Source organism: Carassius auratus, chromosome 22, assembly GCF_003368295.1.
Source record: "Carassius auratus strain Wakin chromosome 22, ASM336829v1, whole genome shotgun sequence".
Classification (NCBI taxonomy): Eukaryota; Metazoa; Chordata; class Actinopteri; order Cypriniformes; family Cyprinidae; genus Carassius; species Carassius auratus.
Window position 1 is genome coordinate 21,325,382 of NC_039264.1, and position 27,202 is coordinate 21,352,583.

Sequence of the window (27,202 nt, forward strand, 5' to 3'; positions counted from 1 at the left end):
CTTTCAAGTGGATATGATCTCATTAACCATTTAAGGATATGACACAGTACTATGTGGCATAGTTTAAAATGTAACTTCCTGGTAAGAAATAACATTAATGCGAAGCTAAAGGGGAGAGTGTCTCTGGGTGTCTTTGAAGAGGTGATTGAATCTTTGGACATGGCGAGATTTTTTGCACTAGGACCCTTAGTTTTGATCCTATGCTTGGTCTTATGTAAGTACAAAAATGTAACCTAAAAAAAAAGAAAAAAAGATTAAAATAATTTTTCTATTATTATTATTATTTTCTAAAAAATGTTTTTTACAGCTTTACAGATGAATTTGTAACTGTGTGTGTATGCATATATGTGGTATATATATATATATATATATATATATATATATATATATACATTGTATTATTTTGCATTTGGTGACTATTTTTTTGAAGGGGAATTCTCTTTATATTGCCAAAATAGTAAGTTGTTGGTGCGTTGTAGTGAATTCAGAGCTTGTGAAATATTGCAGAATAATGTTTCACTTAAAGCCTGATATGATTTATTTATTTATTTATTTTTAAGTTTTTTTTTTTTTTTTTTTCGGGAATCTTGTATTACCTAAAGTAAAAAAAATAAAATAAAAATAAAAAACTTGTATTCTACTTGTATTTTATTTGGTAACCTTTTTAACATTTGCAGCTCATATTGTTAACATTATTTTGGTGTTGTTCATGTTTTGGTGTAATTCCATCTGCCATTTAATATGGTAATAATAATGCAATAATTTATAAATTTGAGATTGGCTTCAATATTTCTACCCTTTATCATCCAAGACATCGGCTTCATCTAAATAGCTTTAATTTGAAGTGTGCTACTTTCTAGAAGAAAGCTTCTTGGGTAATTTGTAAAAGTTTGTATTGTATTGTATTTGTAGTTTCCTGAACTGGGCTACTTAAAATTAACTTGTTTATAACCACAAGCCCCTCACCCACACTAACTTCTAACCCAGACACAAACCCAGAAAAAAAAGGGTTTTGACAAGCTCTTTTGAAGAAATCAAACAAGAAAAAAAAAAAAAAAAAAAAAAAAGATAATTCTTAGATATTTGTTAAAAACGTCTGTAATATTTATTTACCTGGTTTTTTATTTATAATGTTTTTTTTTTTTTTTTTTTTTTTTTTTAAGAATGAAACATCAATTTCATTAACATTTTACAATAATATTCAATTAATGTTAGTTAATGCATTATATATGCATGTGTGTGTGTGTGTGTGTGTGTGTGTGTGTGTGTATAGATTGATATATTTCAAATGTTTTTTTTTTTTTTTTTAATTTTGATGATTATAGCTGACAACTAAGGAAAATCACAAATTCAGTATCTCAGAAAATTTGAATATAACTTAAGACCAATATAAAGAAAGGATTTTTTTCTCTTTGTAATTATTTGTCAATATGGTGCAGTATTATTCTATATTAATCAATAGGATAAAATAAAACAATTAAAATTGCCATGCAATTTGGAATCAGTAATGGGCTTAAATTTGTAAGTAATCTGCCCATAACTGTTTACACATTTCTCTGCAATAGTGGTCTTAAATTAAATGATCCCATATCTGTTCTGAGATCAGAAAAAAAGAAAGAAAACATTGCTAAGTCCCAATAATAAAATTAATTTAGCCACATAATCATGTAGGAGAGCAGAGTTAACACCTTCTTTTAACACATTCAAGCAATGCAGTCTATTGGGTCTGAGAAATACCTCAATGATTAAAAGTTGCATAATGTAATTCTGATGAGGGTAATTAATATGGTTTTTATCTCACACTTTCCACAGATGAAGTAAAAAGTGAAGCAGGTGAGTGTTGCTCTGTTTCTGTTATGCTGCTCCCGATTTGAACATATGGCTCATAATATACATACATGCATACATACTATATATATATATATATATATATATATATATATATATATATATATATATATATATATATTAGTGGTGGGCCGTTATCGGTGTTCAGGGATGGGCAGTATTTCAGATACATGTATTTAAAATACGTATTTGAAATACAAAATACTATTTTGTATTTTGTATTTTAAAGCCTTTGGAAAAAATCTAATGTAATTTGTATTTAAATACATTTAAAAAGAGTATTTTTGTATTTTCAAAATACTCAAAATACTTTGAGCCAGTCAACCTCTTTATCAGGGTGCTGTTTTCATGCATCAACTAGTTCAGACCAGACACGCCCCTCCCCCCCAACCCCAACATTCATCCACATGAGCCGCAGCTGTACAACCCAGCCTTGGATCGGCAACTTTTCTGGAATAAAGTGAGGATGTGCTACTTGTTGATTAAAGTAGCTTGTCAAATGTGTTTGAATCATTAACGTTACTGCATGTTAGGGATGTGGGTCATTTTGACGACACATGTGAAAAAGTTTTTAATACACTTCTTAAACCCTAACTAAATAATCAAGTTAAAAGCAGTAAACTTGAAATTGTGACTTGTGACATTAGAATAACATATTAATATGATAACATATGTATAACACTAAATTGAACAATACTGTTATATATGCTTTCTAATTCATTAATTATTTTATTTCAATTAACGATTGTATTAAACACCTACCATTACTTTATTCATTATTTCTGCTATGCAGGCTCATTTTGTAAATGTAATCATTTTAAATTTTACAAACATGGTGCTTTGTGAAAATGTAACTGGAAACATTTCAAAATTGTGATTGTGTTTACCCATCTATGCAAATGTTTGTTTATGTAGAGATTAAATAATTTGTTTAATCATTGTCTGTCTACATCAGTTTAGTGTAGTGATTGTGTGCATTTGTGAGGACAATGATGAGAGATACACCACACTTTTAGTTGTATTGTTCACCAAAAAAAATTGTGCCAAATGATTTATTTTTTTTACATTTTTTTTTATATTTTAGATAAACTTTATATATTCTAATTATGTATATAGAAACAAATAAACTTTACATTAAACAAATATAAAAGTTACTATACTACTTGCGTAAAAAAAAAAAAAAGCATCAAAAGAGTTTGAAATTCAGTTTTTGCTGTGGTATCAAAACTGATATTGATAATTGTGAAAGTTAGGACCGCTAGGGGTCAGCCGTAACAGGAAAAGGAAGAGAGTCTGAACCAGAGAGAGGTTGAATAAACAATAATTTATTTACAAGTTGGGACTTAGCGTCAGGGGCAGACAAGGCCAAAATAACAAACAAAAAATCCTCTGTTAACCCTCTACACTTCCTAAACCAAAATTAAAGAAACCAAAAGAAATAAAATACAGATTCAACTTACCTGACTCCCTAAACCCAAAACAATGTGAAAAGTGATATCAAAATAAAATGGCGTCTAACCCCCTACGTCCCTCAACTTAACAAAAACTAAGATCAACAAAATGTTAACAAGATAGAGATATATATATATATATATATATATATATATACACACACACACACACACACACACACACACACACACACGTTAACAGCAAACAATTTACAATCAGAATCCAAAATCGTAGTCAATCAGGCTTAGGTCAAGTTAACCGGGAATATCACAGAATTTAAACAAAGAAAAAACAATACAATATAATTATCACAGAACACAATCACAATCTTATTCACCCCAACACACTATCTCTCTGGTAAGACACTCAAATTCAAACAAACAACAATAACAAGGCAAACAGCAAACTATGGAGTCACACGCGATGGCACAATCATGGCCTCTATTGAGTGTTTGGGGCAGTCCTTATATCTGGATCAGGTGAAGAGGAGAACCAATCGCAGCCTCCAATTAATTATCTCCAGGAACCGCCCATCTGAAACAAACATGCACAGAGAACACAAGAGGGCAGAATGGAAACAACCAACAAAGGACTTTTGCTCATAACACCCCCACCCACAAAATAAAACATCCTGTTTTACAGATTAACACGAGACAGTGAATCAGCAATCACATTTTCAATGCCCTTTTTATGACAGATCACCAAATTGTAACTTTGGCAGATTAGCGACCAGCGCATAAGACGATGATTAGCATTTGACATCCGTTGAAGAAATACAAGAGGGTTATGGTCAGTATAAACCGTAACAGGTTTTGAACTGGAGCCAACATAGACCTCAAAGTGTTGAAGAGCGAGAATTAAGCCAAGGGCTTCTTTTTCTATGGTACTATAGTTAATCTGATGTTTGTGGAACTTTTTCGAAAAGAAACTTATTGGGTGATTCAAACCAGCTGCATCGGTTTGAAGAAGGACGGCTCCAGCACCGGTACCACTAGCGTCCACTTCCATCAAGAATGGTTTTTCAAAACAGGGGGCAGCGAGCACAGGGGCACTACAAAGCAAAGTTTTCAAGACTTCAAAGGCGGACTGACATTCACAAGACCACTTAAATGAGACTGCTTTACGTAATAGTCCAGTGAGAGGACTGGCAACATCTGAAAAATTCTTACAAAAACATCTGTAGTAGCCAGTCATTCCAAGAAATCGACGGAGCTCTTTCCTAGTTTTAGGAACTGGGAAATCAAGGATGGCTTGTATTTTGGAATTAAGAGGACGCACTTGACCATTCCCAACCTCCTTTCCCAAGTATGTGACAGTAGCACAACCGAATTCACACTTTGATAAATTCAAGGTAAGGTTAGCATTTCTCAAGCGTTTGAAGACATCATCCAAAGTTTTGAGATGGTCTTTCCAAGTATCAGCATAGCACACCACATCATCCAAATAAGCCTCACAATTTGACACATCAGACAACACTATGGACATTAGTCGCTGAAAGGTAGCTCCAGCATTTCGAAGGCCAAAAGCCATAACACGGTACTGCAAAAATACGTCAGGTGTAGCAAAAGCAGAAATCTCACATGCTTGCTTTGTGAGTGGCACCTGCCAATATCCTTTTAGCAGATCTAGTTTAGTCATGAATTTAGCGTTACCTACCCGATCAACACAATCTTCCATACGAGGAAGCGGAAAAGAGTCAGCTTTAGTTGAAGCGTTAACTTTACGGTAGTCAGTACAAAACCTGGAGGTCCCATCTGGCTTAGGGACAAGTAGACATGGCGAACACCAGGGACTGGCACTAGGAACTGCTAAATTGTGTTCTAGCAAGTACTGGGTTTCCTGCTTCATTAGTTCTCTTTTAACTGGGTTTACACGGTAGGCATTCTGTTTAACTGGGGCATGTGAACCAACATCTATATCATGTTCAATTACGTGGGTAGTTGAAGGGAAGTCATTAAACAAAGTCGGGTATTTATTAAGAAGACTGGAAATATCTGCTTGGGCAGACACAGGCAAATGGGACAATTTTTCTGACAGATTCAACAAAGCCTCAGAATTTGGCAAACGAGCTGACAAGAATGATGCACTATTCATTTTCAAATCATCACTTTCAGGTGAATAATCCGACAATGACACCGTAACTGGTACAACAGTAGCAACGGGCTTACTAACTTCAGAATCAGAACGTGACAAATATGCTTTAAGCATATTAATGTGGCAGACTCGTGACTTCCTTCTTCGATCAGGGGTATCAACTACATAGTCAGTGTCTCCTAGCTTCTCCTTGATGCTGTAAGGACCAGTGAACTTAGCTTGGAGTGCTGAACCTTGGACTGGAAGTAAGATAAGAACTTTATCGCCAGTCTGAAATGATCGCGATACAGCCTTTTGGTCATAGTGAGATTTCATTTGACTTTGCACAGAACTGAGCGATTGTTTTGCCAACTTCCACACCGTATGCAAGCGCTCGTGGAACGCACTGACATAATCCAATACATTGGTAGTTGAAGACGAATGGCTAGATGAAAGAATTTGCTCTTGCAAAATTTTCAATGGACCACGAACAGTGTGTCCAAAAATTAACTCAGAGGGACTAAATCCAAGTGATGCTTGAGTGGTATTACATACTGCAAATAACAAGAGCGGGATGTGTTCATCCCATTCTTTTTCATGTTCCACGCAAAAGGTTCGGAGTATCGACTTTAAGGTTTGATGAAAACGTTCAATAGCACCTTGTGACTGAGGGTGGTATGCACTGGACACCTGATGCTTGATATTTAACTGTTTCATTACCTTTGCAAACACTTTGGACATAAAATTGGTACCTTGGTCAGACTGAATGTATTTTGGCATTCCAAAAGTAGTGCAGAACTTTACAATTGCCTTGATAATTGCATTAGCTTTGAGGGAACGTAGCGGTATTGCCTCAGGAAACCTAGTTGACACACACATTAACGTTACTAGATAAGAATTTCCAGACTTGGTTTTGGGCAACGGTCCTACACAATCAATCAGAATTCGCTAAAAAGGGTTAACCTAATACAGGTATAGGTTTCAATGGAGCTGGAGGAACCACCTGATTTGGTTTGCCCGCTATTTGGCACGCATGACAGGATTTACAAAATTTGACTACATCTGACTTCATGGAAGGCCAAAAGAAATGCTTCATTAAATGATCATAAGTTTTACGAATGCCAAAATGGCCAGAAAGCTCATGATCATGTGCAACACTCAGTACCTGCTCTCTGTAAGGTTTCGGGACAACAACTTGGAAAACAGTACTCCAATCATAGTTGGCGTGGCGTGGAGACCACTTACGCATCAACACATCATCCTCAAAGTAGTATGCAACAGGATGCTCTGACAAATCAGTCAGCTCAACAGCGGCTTCAACACAATGAGTCAAAGTTTTATCAGCACGTTGTGCCTCAATTAACATGGGTTTACCAATGGGTAAATCAAAACCTGGGAGTGCACACACCTCTACCTGATCAGTACTAACCTCCTTTGCATTGACAGCATTGTCAGCACACATAAATGAATCAGACAGATCCACAGTATCCCTAAATTTGCGAGCTTGAGCTCGGGTCACAATGCATGCGCCAAACACATCAGGAAACTCTTCCTGCAGAACATCACCCTCATGCACAATAGGAGTATCTATTACCTCAGGCAGACAAAAAACTTTATCACCTGCCAGATCATTACCAAGAATGAGTGACACCCCTTTAACAGGTAACTGTGCTTGGACTGCCAGTTTAACCTTCCCTGAAATGATCCCAGAGCGTAGCAACACTTGGTGTAAAGGAACTTTAACTACTGTGAGATCAATACCCTGTACCAGCACATTAGAACCACAGCTTGACTGTTCAGAGAATGGCAACACATTTTGTAGGATAAACGATTGGGCAGCACCAGTGTCACGGAGGATACGAATATGCTTCAACTCAGACTCCGTTTCACCCAATGATACTACCCCATCACAGATGAAGGGTTCAAAAGTAGACTCAACCACTGAATTCAAAGACACATTTTGTTCTGATGCGAAAACCTTTCTTTCGATCAACGCAACACTTTACGAAGGGTTTGGTTTTCTACTGACCTTGCGTTTCAAGGTGGGACAATTAGCGATGAGGTGCCCAACCTCATGACAATAAAAGCACTCACGGTTCTCATTACTGTCTGCACTCGAAATGTTCTTTGGTGCCACTGTGGCATCCTTAGAAGTACGAACTCGATCAGGGAAATTACGCTTTGTGGGTGAAAACACTATTTTATGCGTAAGTACAAATTCGTCAGAAAAAACGGCAGCCTCAGAAAGAGATGAGACTTTTTGCTCATTTAAGTAGACCACAATTTTCTCTGGTAAACAACTCTTAAACTCCTCCAACAGCAATAACTCTTTAAGCTGTTCAAACGTGTCTACCTTGTTCGCAGCGCACCATTTATCAAATAAATTAGCTTTGTCTCTCGCAAATTCAACAAACGTCTGGCTAGGGATTTTCACAAGACTGCGGAACTTTTGCCGGTATGCTTCAGGAACTATCTCATAAGCACGCAAAACGGATTTCTTCATTACATCATAATCCAAGCTCTGCTCAAGTGTTAATGCTAAGCAGACTTCTTGGGCTTTACCAATGAGTTTACACTGCAACAACAGTGGCCAAACATTACGTGGCCATTTTAATGTGGCAGCGATTCGCTCAAACACAGTGAAATAAGTGTCAACCTCACTTTCTCGAAACAGTGGTACTAGTGCAATTTGGCGGCTAACATCAAATTCAGGTTGACTTACTTGTGGGTTGCGTCGAGGTGCAGGAATGGGACCTGGAGTGGAAGCACTGATGGGTGACGACACAGACACGCTCACACTAGGCGCATCAGCAGCTGAGGGGAGAACAGGTGATCTGGTTTTGAGCTCAAGCTCCAATTCTTTGAGCTTGATTGCTCGCTTAGTTTCAAGCTCAACTGTGCGAACCTGCAGCAGCTGACTTTGATATTGTTGCCTGCTCAACTCCAACTCTTTTAGTTTGATTGCCAACCGAGGATCGCTCGGAAAAGGGAGATCAACGGGATCCATGCTGGCCATCTCCTCGGGTTTGGGATTCTCCGCCCCCTTACCCACGGAAATTGGCAACTGATCTGCAACACCCGCTTCACTCACCTCTGGCAAAACTCCATTTTCCACCAAATGCTTATAGATCACATCCCTGATCTCACGCTTCACTGCACCACAAGGAACTTTAATTTGATATAAATCAGCAACTGAAAACAGATCATCTTTGCGACAAATATCCAATTGTTCAGCAGTAGGCTGAATTGCAAACTTTTCCAATTCAAATTTAGAGGACATACCGAATTTCCTCCCCCTTAAAGTGAAAACCACTAGCCAAACAAAAAACAAAAGCAAATTTCATGAATTTGTTTTATCACAAACACGCGACCGCAAAACTCCAATTGGTTTGTGAGGAAAAACTCCTTTTTAAGACGAGCCCCCAATTTCAGTTACGACCGCTAGGGGTCAGCCGTAACAGGAAAAGGAAGAGAGTCTGAACCAGAGAGAGGTTGAATAAACAATAATTTATTTACAAGTTGGGACTTAGCGTCAGGGGCAGACAAGGCCAAAATAACAAACAAAAAATCCTCTGTTAACCCTCTACACTTCCTAAACCAAAATTAAAGAAACCAAAAGAAATAAAATACAGATTCAACTTACCTGACTCCCTAAACCCAAAACAATGTGAAAAGTGATATCAAAATAAAATGGCGTCTAACCCCCTACGTCCCTCAACTTAACAAAAACTAAGATCAACAAAATGTTAACAAGATAGAGATATATATATATATATATATATATATACACACACACACACACACACACACACACACACAAGTTAACAGCAAACAATTTACAATCAGAATCCAAAATCGTAGTCAATCAGGCTTAGGTCAAGTTAACCGGGAATATCACAGAATTTAAACAAAGAAAAAACAATACAATATAATTATCACAGAACACAATCACAATCTTATTCACCAACACACTATCTCTCTGGTAAGACACTCAAATTCAAACAAACAACAATAACAAGGCAAACAGCAAACTATGGAGTCACACGCGATGGCACAATCATGGCCTCTATTGAGTGTTTGGGGCAGTCCTTATATCTGGATCAGGTGAAGAGGAGAACCAATCGCAGCCTCCAATTAATTATCTCCAGGAACCGCCCATCTGAAACAAACATGCACAGAGAACACAAGAGGGCAGAATGGAAACAACCAACAAAGGACTTTTGCTCATAACAATGCCATATATTGTTACTGTAAAGTAAAATTAAGATTTTGGTCATATCACCCATTGAAATTCCATCAAGTAGTTCAACTGGGCGGGTTAGGTCAGCAATATTGGATGGCTGATACTTTAAGATTGTGAAATAAACAGAACTGGGCCACATTGGAACGCCAGTCTGCATTAACTGACTTATATATATATATATATATATATATATATATATATTATGCATGTGTGTGTGTGTGTGTGTGTATATATGTATATATATATATATATATATATATATATATATATATATATATATATATATATATATATATATATATACCACATATATGCATACACACACAGTTACAAATTCATCTGTAAAGCTGTAAAAAAAATGTTTTAGAAAATAATAATAATAGAAAAATCTTTGTATATACAGGTGCTAGTCATATAATTATAATATCATCAAAAAGTTGATTTATTTCACTAACTTCATTCAAAAAGTGTCACTTCTATAATATTTTCATTCATTACACACAGACTGATATATTTCAAATGTTTTTTTATTTTAATTTTGATGATTATAACTGACAACTAAGGAAAATCCCAAATTCAATATCTCAGAAAATTTGAATATAACTTTGAATAAAGACCAATATAAACAAAGGATTTTTTTTTCTCTTTGTAATTATTTGTCAATATGGTGCAGTATTATTCTATATTAATCAATAGGATTAAAAAAAAAATGCCATGCAATTTGGAATCAGTAATGGGCTTAAATTTGTAAGTAATCTGACCATAACTGTTTACACATTTCTCTGCAATAGTGGTTTTAAATTAAATGATCCCATATCTGTTCTGAGATCAGAAAAAAAGAAAGAAAACATTGCTAAGTCCCAATAATAAAATTAATTTAGCCACATAATCATGTAGGAGAGCAGAGTTAACACCTTCTTTTAACACATTCAAGCAATGCAGTCTATTGGGTCTGAGAAATACCTCAATGATTAAAAGTTGCATAATGTAATTCTTATGAGGGTAATTAATATGGTTTTTATCTCACACTTTCCACAGATGAAGTAAAAAGTGAAGCAGGTGAGTGTTGCTCTGTTTCTGTTATGCTGCTCCCGATTTGAACATATGGCTCATAATATACATACATGCATACATACTGTGTACATATATATATATATATATATATATATATATATATTAGTGGTGGGCCGTTATCGGCGTAACGTGCTGCGTTAACGCGAGACTCTTATCGGGCGATAAAAAAAATATCGCCTTTAATCTATTTTCAAAGTTGGGTTGAGAGCTGGGTCTATACTAAGCAAGCTATGATGACTTTCACCTTGATATTTTATATAACCGACTGGCTGAGGCCAGCCTAAAAAGATGTTCAGGACAGTTGACGGGCCACTGCTGCACATCGACGCGAAAGCTTATCTTTTTCACATGTTTTTAAGCTTTACCGCTTGTCGATTTAAACATTAAAGCATCCAAACAAAAGATGCGGAAAAGCTGAACAGAGTAGCTAGTTACTCGCGCGCTGTGTTCAGATCAGAGAGAGAAAGAGCGACGGGGGAGCAATTGGGGGTTCGATGCCTTGCTCAAGGGCACCTAAGTCATGGTATTGAGAGTGGAGAGAGCACTGTACATGCACTCCCACCTACAATTCGTGCAGGCCTGAGACTCGAACTCACAACCATTTAATTGTGAGTCCGATTCTCTAACCACTAGGCCACGACTTCCCAATAATATTTAATGTTAATCCAAGGAAATGAAAGAAAATCACTCACTGCTCTTAACTGAATTACTTTGTAGTTTTAACAGTCAAACTAAAAATTATTCAGACACCAGGTATCATTTTTGATATAAAATGTAGTAAAATGTAGTAAAATGTGTCTGAATAAATGTAGGTTTGATTGTATATTTCATTTTTACATTGAAGACTATACAGTGCTATTTTACATTTAATTGTTTGGTTTCTGTACCTTGACACCTACAAACTTGAAAAAAACTTAAACATTTGTGTGAAACAGGCGTAAGGTTGTTTGCACCTTGTGCAATGTGGAATTAGTTTACAGCTTTTTCAAGCACTTCGTGATACATTTTGGAAACAGGAGATGAGCCCCTTTTCTAATGGACCACCTAGCTTGATAAACCCCTTCTCAAAGACTTACTGTTTTTCAATTTTATTTGGGTAACACACATATTCTGAATGCCTTCGGCAGAATTCGAATCAGCCACTTTAATCTAGATTAATCTAGATTAATTTCAAGATCACAGTGAGATTAATCTAGATTAAAAAAATTAATCTATGCCCACCACTAATATATATATATATATATATATATATATATATATATATATATATATATATATATATATATATATACACACACACCTGCAGACACCACCAAAGGTAAAGCTGACATCAAACTCACACTGCTGAATTATTACTCTCACACACTCTGACCTCCAGCTTCCCATCATACCTTGCTGCAAGCACATGTTACTGAGCAAGAGGTTTTATTTATTTATTTATTTATTTGTTTGTTTGTTGAGACCCAAGCAATCCATTTTAGGCAACACCAGGCTTCATATTTAATAATCCTGCAATAGATACTAATATCAAACAATCAAAAAAATCCAGTTCCTGTGCTGCAGTATCATCCTTTTGTGTTTGGAGTGGTAGTGTTGGTAAAGGACAGTAGCTGTGCATCAGTGCAGTAATTTCAATCTAATAATCAATAAAGCTGCTGACCCTTTAATTCTTAGAAATAATTATACTAAATTAGTTTAGTTTGTCTGCAAAATATTATTTTAATACAATTTGGAACTTTTTATTTCAAAGCATCATGCACACCTGCAAATACTACTGAACATAAAGCTGACATCAAACTCACATTCTTACATTACTATACTTTCACACACACACACACACACACAGAGAGCGCGCGCACGCACGCACGCATAGTAAGGGAGAGCAGGGGCGAAAACATCATTTTAAAAGATAATGTTGTATACAGATATATATTTTTGCTGTGGCCAGTAACTCAGAAGTGTGGTCTAACAATACCATGTGGTATTTTGTAGAAATGTAGAAAGACTTCAGTATAATTTCACTTTGAACATAAGTTGCAAATTGTTACTTTCGACCCCATCGGTTGGGACGAAAGTAACACACAGGTGGGTCAAAAGTAACACAACAATATAAGCTAGATTTTTTTCTGTTAGTCTTATTTTTCTTAAGTATACCTGATTGTGACCTTGTTAATGTGTAACTGCAAACATATTTTGTCCTTTATCTTTGCAAAAAAAAAAAAAAAAAAATTAAATTAAGTTACATCTTCATATTTTCATTTTAAATTTAAGTTCATCAGATGTCTCAAAACCTGACTGTATTTTTTTATTATCAATTTCAATGTATTTTTATATTTAAAAAAAATTCAACAGAATGTACAATATAAAAATCTAATCACATTAGCATAATAAAAAACCTCTAAACATAATGTAACAGTAGGCCTATTTATGTTTCCATTCAGTTGTTTTTATGCATGAATTGAAAATGTGCATTAAAACATCTGGAAACACTGCAAATTCACAGGTGGAGGTGTAAAGGCTAAGATATGGCTAAAACCTAAATATAAATGTGCCCAGAGAGAGATGTTCCTCAATGTCCATAAACACCCTCTCAAAAACATCTGGATAAAACCAGACCTCTGTCTGTTTTTCTGACCCTCACTCAGACATATTTTATTTGTATAATATGACATAAACATTTGTAAGAAATTATGCAAGAAAACAGAAAACAGAAATTCACAATATAGCATGCACTGGAACAAAATAAATAGTTTTTGTCACTGTAACAACTTTTACTTTCGTCCCGACAGGAACTCTTGACATTTAAAATCGATTTAATTTTATACTAAAAAAATCTCAAAATGCAAACTTTAGGATGTGTTAAAGCACTAAATAACCTGTAGATTGATCATTACTGTGACACATGAAACAAGAGAAACACACGGCTAATTGAAAAAAGTTACCGCTTCAATAATTTACTTTTTGTACTCGAAAACAGTTTTATGGACAAAACTTTTGGAAACGATGAGGAAATCACGTGATATTTCTCAGCTCCGTCAAGGATTACATGCTGAACATGCTGTCATAGCTGGGAATGAAAATACAGAAAGAGGCTCAGAGAAAATTGCTTTGTTAATTTCGTCCCACGTTACTTTACTTTCGACCCAGCTCTCCCCTAGTACTTTGGTAGTATGTATGAAATCTAATGTTGCACTGCGTTCTCGATTTTTCTTTAACAATACATTATGCTCATAATAATCAAGACACAGTCAGGTTACATATGTTTCATATTACATTTGTTGTCATGTAACTTTTTTTTTTTTTTTATTATTACTGTTGTTTTAAATGTGTCATTGATCACGACATACATCTGCCATTACATTAGACTATTTTACAATAGTATTTATAGACATTGACTTTGAAAAATAATTACTCATATCTAGATGAGAAATTATATGCACAGAATGATCACAAAAAATCACCTTTTTTGTGATCATTCTCTGCACCACCAAATAAAGAAAAGAAGGAAAAGTGCTACTATTAGTTGGTTAAGTGCTGGCGAAAAATATGAGTCTTTAGATGTTTCTTGAAAATGAGTAAAGACTCAGCTGTACAAATTGAGATTGGGAGGTCATTCCACCAAGTGGGGACAGTCCAGGAAAAGGTCCGTGAGAGTGATTTTTTACTTTTTTGAGATGGCACCACAAGGCGTTGTTCACTTGCAAAGCGCAAACTTCTGGATGGCACATAAGATTGAACTAGTGAGTTTAGGTATGTTGGTGCCGTGCCAGTGGTCGTCTTGTAGGCAAGTATCAGTACCTTGAATTTGATGCGAGCGGCTACTGGTAGCCAGTGTAACCTGATGAGGAGAGGAGTAATGTGAGCTTTTTTTTTGGCTCATTGAAGACAACCCTCGCTGCTGCATTCTGGATCAGTTGCAGAGGCTTGAAAGTACATGCAGGAAGGCCCGCCAGGAGAGCATTACAATAGTCCTGTCTGTTTGGACTGAACACAAGAAGTTGGGTGGCTTGCTCTGACAGGAAGGGTCTAATCTTCCTAATGTTGTATAAGGGAAATCTTCAGGACCGGGTCATTGTAGCAATATGGTCTGTGAAGCTTAACTGATGATCCATCAGAACTCCTAGGTTTCTGGTTGTCCTGGAAGTAGTTATGTTTGATGAACCCAGCTGTATAGAGAAGTTGTGATGAAACGATGGGTTAGCTGGAATCACCTTAGTAAGGTTGAGCTGAAGGTGATGGTCATTCATCCAGCTAGAAATGTCACCCAGACAGGCTGAAATTCGGGTCATCTGGTTGGAATGAGAAGTAGAGTTGGGTGTCATAAGAAAATCTATGCTTCTGAATGACAGATCCTAATGACGCCAGGTAGATTGAGAAGAGAAGTGGTCTAAGTACTTAGCCTTGAGGAACCCAAACAAGTTGTTGGGACTTACAAACATCACCCCTCCAAGACACACTGAAGGATCTATCGGAGAGGTAGGACTTAACCCACAGGATTGCTGTTCCAGAGATGCCCATCTTTCTGAGGGTGGACAGGAGAATCTGGTGATTAACAGTGTCAAAAGCAGAAGACAGGTCCAGTAAGATGAGTACTGAGGATTTTGTAGCTGCTCTTGCCAGTCGCAGGGCTTCAGTAAGCGAGAGCAGAGCAGTCTCAGTTGAGTGACCACTTTTACCAGAGCCTGCTTAAATGGTGAGGGAAATTTTCCAGAGTGAAGAGAGGAGTTGATAATGTGAGTAAGTGAAGGTATGACTGAAGAATAGATCACTTGAAGGAGATGAGTGGGGATCCGATCAATATAGTAGTCTTCCAACAATAATTTATTCTGTACTGAACTAAATCTTTTTACAGTCTCGTTTAAAAACACCTGGCAGGTTGGTACACAGCAAAAAACGTTGTGTTGTTTTTTTAACCCAGCCGTTGGGTTACACCTGTTGGGTCAATGTGTTGGGTTATCTTAAAATTTGTTGGGTTATTTTTAGTTACAACTGTTGGGTTAAATATGTTTCCCGCTTCACCCCTGTTCAAATTTTAACGGTCCAGTCAGAGAGTCAGCGCGGACATCAGTGGCAGCCTGCCTGATTATGAATGGTAAGTATAAGTTAACTGTTAATATAATCGTATGATGTATATAACTGTTATAAAATTAAGTAATGTGTCTGATACGTTAATTATTATTTTTTTATACGTTAAAGATTGTATTCCCTTTAGTCCGTTTGTTTCCCCCAGAGAATCAGATCGATTGTAAATGAATGCTATTCCTGTTTGTTCGCCAGCTTTAATACATTAAAAGATTAACGTTAGCTGCAAAACTTTTCATACAAGTATTATTTAAAGTTGATAAAAATGTCTGGTGAAATGTGAAAGTTTGAATCATTAGTTTGACCATTTATGGGATCTGACCAAAGAATGAAGCTGCTGTTTAATAATGCTGTATAATTACAGCAATTTCTCTTATGAAGCTAGATTTATTGACATGTTTTTAAATGTGTTGTATTAAATGTGTTTATACTTCTGTTTTAGACAATGGACTTTTTCATGAAGGAAAAATTGCAACAATAGAATTTCTGCCTGTTAATTGAAATATTTCAAGGTAAGTAACCTATTTAAATTAACGATAAATAAGTTTTCAATTTTACTTAGACCTATGACTTCAAAAAATTATGAAAAAAGATAAATGAGGTGAAATAAGTGTATTGTTGCATTCCGTCCAAGAAAGCTTCCTTTCATTTCAACTTGTGCTTTCTCTGTACTTTTTTCATTTAAAGACCTTCGTGCAGAAATTGTCTTTAAACTCTTCCTGCCATCTGCACCATACCACACAAATGGAAACACGGAGTGCACATCATACACGGAAATGAAGCGGTCCTTCATTGACCTTCAACCTGTAAGTAAAAGCAACACTTAAAATTACAGTTCCCTGTGAAATCAAGTCACCTTTATTTATTTTGTATAAGACACATGTTGTACAATACAAATCGTTCCAAGAAGATAGTTTGAAAAAAAAAAAATGATGACAGAATTTTAATTTTTGGGTGAATTATCACTTTAACCAATTTAAATTCGCTATAGCTTTTAACTCATTTAAATTACCTTATTTGTAAAGTGAGTGTATCAATGAAATATCATCACAATGCATGTTAACTGAACTGTTTTTTTTTATTTTTTTATTATTCTTTTAAGGTTGTCACTAATTAGTGCTGCACTTGAATCAAGAGACAAGCCAGAATCCACATGTCCTGGTGCTTGGTGACAAGGAAAACTCCTCCCAAGATTTTATTATTTTAAATGAGGAGGCGATGGAACAGGAGACGATACTACAAGCAGTCAATATGTGTTTCAAACTTTTCTTTGTATATGACATCTACTACCTAAAGCCCTCTGCTCCCATTTGAGAGTTTTTGGAACACACAGTCTTTAATAGTTTCTTCTGCAGACTGTCTCCTCCTTAAAAACTTTGTGTTTAGTAATCAGTAAAAAACTTTATTTTATTGATCATCAGTAAGTCCAGCAGCTAGTATATTGATTTTATGATTATTTTTTTTCTATTATTATGTGTTATGTTCATTTTATTTGAAAGTCATGACATTTGCCATGTGTGGTAACCCATTAGCCCATCCAAGTGCACAAACACAGCAGTGAAAGTGAACACACCCCCACAGAGCAGTGGCCAGCTATAGATCCAGTGCCCAGGGAGCCACTGAGGGTTCTGTGCTGTGCTCAAGGGCACTTCAGCCATGGGTATTGAGGGTGGAAGAGAACACTGTTCATTCACCCCCTACATCTCCTGCCAGCACCGAGACTCAAACCTGCGACTTTCAGGTTACAGGTCCAACTCTCTAACCATAAGGCCACAGCTGTGAACTGTATTTGCACATTTGTGTGTTTTGATATGAATTGACACATTTGTACATCTTGAAAACGTCAGTTGTATTTTTACACGTTCTTGTACATTTAAATAAAATATTTTAAAATATATTTGTAAATGTGTTATTTGCTTTTTAAAATAAAATTTGTAATTTACAACAAAAGTAGTTTCAAAATATGGTTGTATTAAGTAATTTTTAATAAAAATACTGATGTTAATTAATATAAATAATTAACTCAACTGTTGGGTAACTTCTAACCCAACATGATTTTAACCAAATGGGTTGGGCTGAAATAACCCATAGATGGGAAGGTGCTATACCAACCCATAGTTGGGTTACAGGTTGGGTTATTTTTAACCCAACATTTTTTAGTGTGTAGAAATGTAGCATTTATAGTTTTTCACAATTAAAAAATAATAATTCAAATGTACCATTAATTATGTTAATTATTATGTTAATAATTATATTGTTAATTTTAAAGTTAATTTGTAACATTTTTATATATTTGTATTTAAACATTAGTAATATTTCACAATCATTACACATTTTTTCAGGTTATACCTCCTGAACGTGTTATTGCTAATGTCAGCTTCAATTTAGTGTCAATTTTTAATTGTTTAATTTACCATGACTAATGCTAATACTAGTACAATATTTCAATATATTTGTGAATTACATTAGGTGATGCTCAGTATCATGAACTTTAGAAACAGGCCCTCCCCCTCATGCACTCATTCACAAACCTCACTATCAGCAGATGAATTTAACAATTTGCTTCTTGAAATGTGTTATTTATTCATTAATCAAACTTAGCAGTACATCTGCAGTCTGGTCAGACAGTTTTAACTATTAACTTTTATCAACTAGACACTCTACCAGGTTCAAATAATGACTCCATCACCTCACCTTCAAACACGACCATCACATCTCTCACCTCCACACAACCCACCTCAACCTTACACACATCCACCAGCATCACGGGTAACTCCACAACACTTGTGCTCTCTGATATAATTATTAATGTGGTCCCACTTTATATTAGGTGGCCTTAACTACCATGTACTTATATAAAAGAAAAATAAGTACAATGTACTTATTGTGTTCATATTGTATTGTAAAACACTTTTGCTGCTATTGAGGTGGGATAGGGCTAAGGTTAGGGAGAGGGTTGGAGGTATGGGTAAGTTTAAGGGTGGTTTTTTTTTAATATATATATAAGTACAATGTAAAAACATGTATGTACATAATAAGTACATATTAAAATGTAAGTACATAGTAGTTAAGGCCACTTAATATAAAGTGGGTCCATTAATGTTTATTGAGACACAATTGCTTGATTTATGATGATTAACATTTAAATATGTGATTTTCTCAGGTACCACAGAAAGGCCATGTGAGTATTTGTTTGTCTGTTGTGTGAAGTCAACTTTAATTGTGTTGTTCAAGACACAGTTTCTTCTTATGAATTTGTGACTGTTCAAACACACTTACACACAGGTCAGTACAGCGTTTTGAAGAGTGTGAAAGAAAATGAAGCTCATGTCGTGAATATCACCGGCTCTAAGGACCAAAATTACACAATCAGGATAAAGGATAAGCACAATGAGATCCGTGCTGCGGAAATATATAACCAAACTGTCTTTAAAATTCCTTTTGAATGGTTAAAACCATGCACTGTGTACACCGTCAGTGTGGATGACTGTAAACTCAGTGGAAGCAACACCTTTATTTCCAGTAGTAAGTGTGAAAAAGAAGATTTCTGCATGAATTAAAACAAACTGAAAGAGACTCAGATGGGACATAATTTACAGTTTGTTTACACTTAACAGATTCATATTTTGACAATGTATTTATTTATTTATTTTATTTTTTATTACCGATATAGATTTTTCTTCATATTAAACATATTTTTTTAGGAAATCAAGAAATGTAGATCAAGTACTAAAATATTTATTCATTTATTTTCCTCTTTCTTTTCTTTTTTTGTAGAAGAGTTAGATCATTCAGTGAACAGCAGCTTGTGCATGTAACTTTAGGTGAATAGATGAAGGTTGTTTTCCAGCTATCAAACATATTCGTTTCTGAAAACATTTTCAATACGGAAACAATGCATGGATGCATGAAGAACAAACTGAAGTTTGATTTTATATTTTAGTAACTTCACAAATAGGTCTGGACAAAATAAATGAGCATCTCTGATCGCAGCATCATTACTTCTGCCATTGCTTTAGACTATTTTTGAAAAAGCTGTAACAATACTTGCCTTGTTTCAGCCATTTAAATAATATAACATAATAAAACAAATTTAGCCACATAACAATGCATAGTTAGGAGAGCAAAGTCTTTTAAAAAGCAGAAAAAAACACTTCCTTTTGGCACAGTTTTGGGTTAAATCTCAGAAATAATTAAATTATTAAAAGTTGAGTTGCATAATGTATTTTTGATGAAGGTAAATTAAATCATAGGTTTATTTTATTTTATTTATTTATTTATTTATTTATTTATTATCTCAAACTTTCCACAGATGCAGGAAAAAGTAATGCAGGTTCCCTTTCAGTCGGTCAATCTCGACGCCACGTCAGTGACCAATGCAAAATGGGATGTCTCTTCGATAGACCAATCTAGTATGCTATATGTGTATTTGCCTCCGAGACCTATTTCGGGAAGGATGGGCCTTCCGCAGCGTCCCTGTTCCAAGTGGAATGGTTATGTTTTCCCAGTGTTATCCAATCTCACCCAGTGAGGTAGTGCTTTGGGCTCGCACAGGCCACTGGAAGGGGCAGCACTCATGGTGCTTTGGTAGATCCCATTTTGCGTCGGTTACCGACATGGCATCGAGAGTGACTGACGGGAACGTCTCGGTTACGTATGGTAACCCTCGTTCCCTGAGGGAGGGAATGGAGATGCCACGTCCCGTCTCCATGGTTGCTGTACCGCCGCTGAGCTGCCGGGTTCCCGGCTCGGCTCCTCAGCGAAAACCTGGTATGCATTGCACCTGCTGCCTTCTTATACTCACGCAGTGATCAGCGGCAGCGGGATGCAATAATTGCATGCAAATATGCATTGGCTCGTTTAGTTTACACTCAAAGTAGATTGGTCTATCGAAGCGATATCCCATATTCGTCGGTCACCGACGTGGTGTCCATGTTCCCTCCTTCAGGGAACGAGGGTTACCATACGTAACCGAGACTTTATGTGTTACACAATGTAATGATAGTCATTTTTAAAGATTTTTAAGCTTTCAAATACTCTTTGGAGGTTTTGTATTATTTATTTTTACAGCACAGAGAGCAATAACAATTCTTATATGTCAGGTTTTTGAACTGTGTTTGTATTATGTTGCTGAATAGATATTGTGAAGTAATATTTATTTATATTTGTCTCTCATTTCTTGTACAGAAAAAGTAGAAGCTCTTAAAAAAACTGTTGTGACGGGCGTGACAGATAATGAAGTGTGTTTGAAAGGAGAATTGACTGGTATTCAATGGGATCTGACTGAATGTGTTGAAATAACGGAGCAAAACTCTTGTGCATCCACACACACCGTTGTACTGGACACATGTAACTACACAATGAATGTTGATCTGCCCCCAGGTTGGTATTTAATAAGGAAACAGATGGTTCATTATTCAGTTGAATTTTTTGCTGTTTAAACACAAATGAAATGTCTGTAGAATAATGATGAATGTTTCAATGTGCAAAATGCATTATACATTTTAGTAGATGGCATTTCAAACAATTATTATTAATATCTGTTTAATATATGTTTCTTTGCGTTTAAGTATCCAATTATGTTTTGTTTCATAACAAAATGAAATCAAAGCAGTTTTACTTGGATGTTATAATTATTTTTTTTTTCTTGAATTTTAATTCAACATTGTGTTTGCTGTCTTAATTCAAATTCATTGTCATTTTTACTGTTTGTTGCTGATGTGTTCGTGATGTGACTTAAGTTTGATGTGATGTGACTTAATTTTGATTGCATTTTTTTTGTAATGAACTGAATGTTTTTGTTTCAGTCAAGCCGCACATAAACTTCAAGAAAACTATTCCCTCTCAGTTTGAATGGATGAATAAACCAGAACAATGTAATGCTGCACTGCTTATCATCAACTGCATCAATAATGAGAAAAGTAAGTACTGGACATGTGTTGATGGGACTGTGAATTCATATTCTTTCTTTTTTTATTGTAATAATACTTTATTTAAATTGATGATGAAACAGACAAGCAGATGATTAATTAATTTTCTCTTCTTTATTTATCAGAAAAGGGCACAGTTTATGGTATAAATACCCCAGTGTTATTATTACTAAACACACTGTACAGCTGCACTGGAGAATATCCTCGTGAGAAACAACCCATCAAGAGTAATGAGCTCGACATTCAGATAAAATGTGGTGAGTTCCTGTTATACAGACAACACTGATTCAAAGTTCTTCCCTCTTTCTCTCTTCACACCTGGGAATATTTACCAATAATGTCATAAAGTCTGGCAAAAAAAAAAAAAGGGTACAATACGGTACATTGATCCTGAAAGGTATTAAGACACTTAAGATTCAATTAAAACAATTTAAATGTCCTTACGTTTAATTATATGATATAACATTAAACAATGAGAAGGTTTCCACCATTACATTATAACATCTTTGGTTTTGAACTTTTAATTTGTCACATCAGTTTATCAATTTGAAATCACTTTTATTTCACTTAAACTTCAAGGCACCGATTAAACTAAAGATTATAATTGTAGTCTTTTTCAACTGCTTGTTTTTTAGATTATTTATTAAATAATGATATTAGTTATGTAATGTTATCCAGTACTGTGATGAGTGTGACTGAGGAATCAAAATAAGACCACTGTAAATCTGTATTTGACTCATGGAGAGTCTTGTGTACAATTGTGTATTGTGAAGATTTGTTTTGCATTATTTGTGATTTCTATTTTTCTTTATTACAGACTGGAAAAAGAATGGGCGATTTCAGCAGAAATCCAGTGACTCATTGGAAATCTCCTGGACTTCACTCGAGGGAGATCGATGCTCAGGCATTAAATGGGACAGTTATTCAGCCAGCTGCAAAACACCTGACAGACATGGAAACAATCATCGTAAGAGCTCCAACTTTCCTGTTGTTTTACTAATACACCATCACTGAAATTATCATCTGCACATTATCTGTAATAATACTCCAGGGTTTTTTATGATATTAGTAAAGGTAATAGATGTTCAATGTCTTATTCAGGTGTGTTTTGTCTTTTCAGCTGGGAGCTGTACACAAGACAGTGTCACTAGTACAGTCTGTAGTATTACTGGATTATTGCCATATACAGACTATGCATGCAGTATTATTGGAAAAGTCAACCAAAAACCTTATGTCATTTACACTGGTAACAGTAAAACGCTTTCTGACAGTAAGTTTTATATCTTTTACTCAGATCTCTTCCCTCTCATCCTTCATTTTGCAGTTATTTTATCTATATTAAGATTTTTTCCTTATGAGTTATGAATCTTTTTTCCTTCATGCTTATTTTGATCTATCATGTGTATTGTTAACTTAATCTTTACAATCAGTTAACACTTTACTGCTGATTGCTGAATATAATTTTCATAAATGTTACAATAAAATGCTTGTATGTACAGTGGGGCTCGAAAGTTTGGGCACCCTTTGCAGAATATGTGAAAATATGAGTAATTTTCATAAAATAAGAGAGATCATACTAAATGCATGTTATTTTTTATTTAGTACTGTTCTGAGTAAGATATTGTACATAAAATATAATATCATTTAGTCCGCAAGACAAAAAAAAAAGAATCAGTTAAACTGAACAGCGTTCTTCAGAAAAATCTTTAAGCTCCTGCAGATTCTTCAGTTTTCCAGCATCTTTGCATATTTGAACCCTTTCCAGCAGTGACTTTATGATTTTGAGATGCACCTTATCACACTGAGGACATTTGAGGGACTCAAACACAACTATTAAAAAAGGTTCAAACATTCACTGATGCTCCAGAAGGAAACAAGATGCATTAAGAGCTGGGGGGTGAAAACTTTTGGAATTTGAAGATCAAGGTAAATTGTACTTAATTTGTGTACCGGGAAACATACAAGTATCTTCTGTTGCTTACGAAGGGCAGAACTAAATGGGAAAAAAATATTCAACAAAATAAGACAAATTTGGCCATCTTCATCGTGTTAATGCATCTTGTTTCCTTCTGGAGCATCAGTGAATGTTTGAATCTTTTTTAAATAGTTGTGTTTGAGTCCCTCAAATGTCCTCAGTCTGAAAATATGCATCTCAAAATCATAAAGTCACTGCTGGAAAGGATTCAAATATGCAAAGATGCTGGAAAACTGATAACTAAAGATTTTTCTGAAGAACGCTGCTCAGTTTAACTGTTCAGAACAAACAAGGGACTCATGCACAACCATCACAAAACAGAAAGACAGTCGAGTATCATCAGGTAACAGAACACAGTATTAAGAACCAAGGGTTCCCAAACTTTTGAGTGGGGTTATTTTAATAATTTCAGCATTTGTCTTGTGGATGTTAAAATATAATGTTAATATATTTTATGTACAATATCTTACTCAGGACAGTACTAAATAAAATATAACATGAATTTAGTATGATCTCTCTTATTTTTTGAAAATTACTCGCATTTTCACAGATTTTGCAAAGGGTGCCCAAACTTTCGAGCCCCACTGTAAATGAAAGGTCATTGTGTGTCTAAAATATGTTTTGTTTTATTCTGTTTGATAGAGCCCATTTTCAAACCAAAAACTAAAGTACATAACCCTTGATGTTCATCAATGTTTCTAATGGAATTTATTTCCACAGTGGTGAAGATGATAAAGTTGTATTGTTTGTATGTGAATGTTCCTATGCATACAAACAGAATGGAGACAAAACAGCAGACCAGGAAGTGAACATTAATGTCTGCAGTTTTATGGATGGTATATTAAAATCAGCATACCATCAGAATAGATGACTGCATATCCAGAGGAAGCACAACGTTTGGACATTCTTTACAGTGACCACAAAAAGAATAATAATAATAAAAAAATCCAGTTTGTTAACACTTAAAAATAAAAGAAAAAAAGATTGTGTTACATTATGTAATGATTGTCATCTTTAAATGTAATTAAAGAGCACCTAATATGGAATTTTGAAATTTACCTTTCATGTAGGCTAGTGTGTGACATAGATCTAAGTGAACAAAAACATCCTGCAAAGTTTGAAATATGACAGTGCACCGTATATAAAGTTATTGTCTTTCAAAAGTAAGAGTCAACTCTGAGTCATTTTTATGAATCGTTAGAAGACCAAAGCTTTTTCTCTGACTAGATGACGTCAACTTGTCAAGTTATTTGAATACGATACGCCCACTTATTGCGCTCCAAGACGCCAGTGAAAACTAGAGAACATCATGGCGACGAGACGCTGTGTTCTGAAGTGCGACTCAAAAGCAAACTTTTTTCATCTGCCCAAGGATGAGCATTTGAAGACTAAGTGGCTACAATTCATATATACAACTGTACCACAGAAGTATAGTCCGAGCCTTGTGCTTTGTTCACGCCATTTTGAAGACGACTGCTTTACCAACTTAAATGCAATCAAACTTGGATTCGCGAGCCGGCTGATATTGAAGGAAGGTTCAGTTTGTGTATTTGCATCAGTTTCCTCCTCCGGATCACAACCTGTAAGTGTTATTAATAATTGCTGCTTTTATATGTTTTATGTAGCATGCTTAATAATTGTTTGGTTTGTTGTGTAAGCACCGTTTAGCTTCTAGGTCTTCAATGACAATTGTATTGAGATATGTGAAATGTTTGTTGTTGTTTTCGGAGTTTTCTTTAAGAATAGAGTCATACTCGTAGTAACGTAACGTTACTGTTTTTTGTTTTTTTGGTAAAAACGTTATGTTTATGCATCGAGTTAACGCAAACAAAGACTGATTGTGCTTTTACAATATGAACTCTGGGCTATACTCGCTAACGTCACGTAAAGGCGGGGTTTTGAAAAGTGAATCACTAAACAAATCATTTGAGAATCGCTGTCAAAACAGGTAAAAATAAATGCATATTATAAGAAAACTAAAGTCTTTTTTGTCATTGCATGCATGCAAAACTGTTGTTGGGGAGTTCTAAAAAAATATTTGGAACATTTTAAATGCCATATTAGGTGTTCTTTAAATGCATCCAAATACTCTTTGGGTTCACAAGAGATAAAGCCTGTAAATGTATTTCTTTCAGCATTTAATGTTAGTTAAACATTAAAGTTTTGTTTAAATTAATTGTTTGGCACAAGCTTGTTTCTTGACAGTATTATTTAAACAAATGAATGGACCATAAATTCAGTGCAATACAGAACTGAGGTGTAAATATCAGGACATCTTCATTTGTCTGAAAAGTTGAACAAGATGTGTTACGGACTGACACAACTACAGGAATTAAGAGACTTTGGATGCAGACAAGACATTACAACTTTATTCCACATAATTGTTTACATCAGTTCTGTAGTTATACTAATTACTAACTTGTATTAGTTTAGTAGTGAATATATTCAAAACTGAACAAAGGAATACATTCACCATGCATCATTTACTAAAATTATTTGGCATGCATAATTTCATATATACCTGCATTATTTGTTTTGTTTTGGCTAAGTTTAATATCAATATGCTACTCTATATGCCAATGATATCATCTTATACAGTATAAGCTCTACTATTTCAGTCATCATAGAAACTTACTTTGGTACATTCTCAGAATACAGAATACACTGGTCAATGAATGCCTTTAAAGATACAATTCATTTCAGTTCTTCAACACTTTCCATTTAAAATCAGACATCTCAAATTACATATTTAGGAATTGAAGATTCATTTCATTCTTCAAAGTCAATTTCCCCCTCTAGTGGCCAAAGTGCTTCTGTGCTTTGGCCACTAGAGGGGCCAAAGTATTAGAGGGGCGTAGTATTCAGTTTTTGGAGAAAAAAAATCACTACCTATTTTCTTGTTATTAAGGGGTAATGTTTTTAAAATTTATTTTTTGCATCATATTTTTAAGGAAATGGACTCATTATACCTTTTTAGTGAGACTATAAAGCCCATAGAATAAGTAAAAACACTTTTGTGAATCTAAAGCTGAAGGTGGAATGGCTCTTTCAAACTTCTCTCTTTATTATTATGCTTGGGCTCTTCAAACTATCCTAATGTGGATAGACAGCATTTTAACTTGTATTGCTGGATATTGGCAGGAACTGGAACATGTTGTCATATACACGGATCCAGAGCATATCAAACATGCTCTATGGGTGACTTGTCCGGTGAGTTTGCTGGCCATGCAAGAACTGGGAGGTTTTCAGCTTCCAGAAATTGTGTACAGATCCTTGCAACATGGGGCCATGCATTATTATGCTGCAATTATCATATTTTTGTTGTTGTTGATGTTGTTGTTGTTTTGGGTTTCTTTGATGAATAGAAAGTTCAGAAGAACTGAATTTATCTGAAATAGAAATATATTTTTAATGTCTTTGTCGTCACTATTGATCAATTTAAAGCTCCCTTGCTAAATACAAGTATTAATTTCTATAATTTATTCCCCAAACTCTCTCTCTCTCTCTCTCTCTCTCTATATATAT

The 27,202-nt window shown here is 35.1% G+C and overlaps 1 long non-coding RNA gene across 1 annotated transcript; it reads left to right on the plus strand.

Annotated features, from left to right (window-relative positions):
* Positions 1–20,863: 20,863 nt before the first annotated feature.
* Positions 20,864–21,691, plus strand: LOC113040004 (uncharacterized). The gene is made up of 2 exons (XR_003275131.1): positions 20,864–21,154; positions 21,580–21,691. It is a non-coding gene; the product is annotated as an uncharacterized LOC113040004 (long non-coding RNA).
* The last annotated feature ends 5,511 nt before the right edge of the window (positions 21,692–27,202 follow it).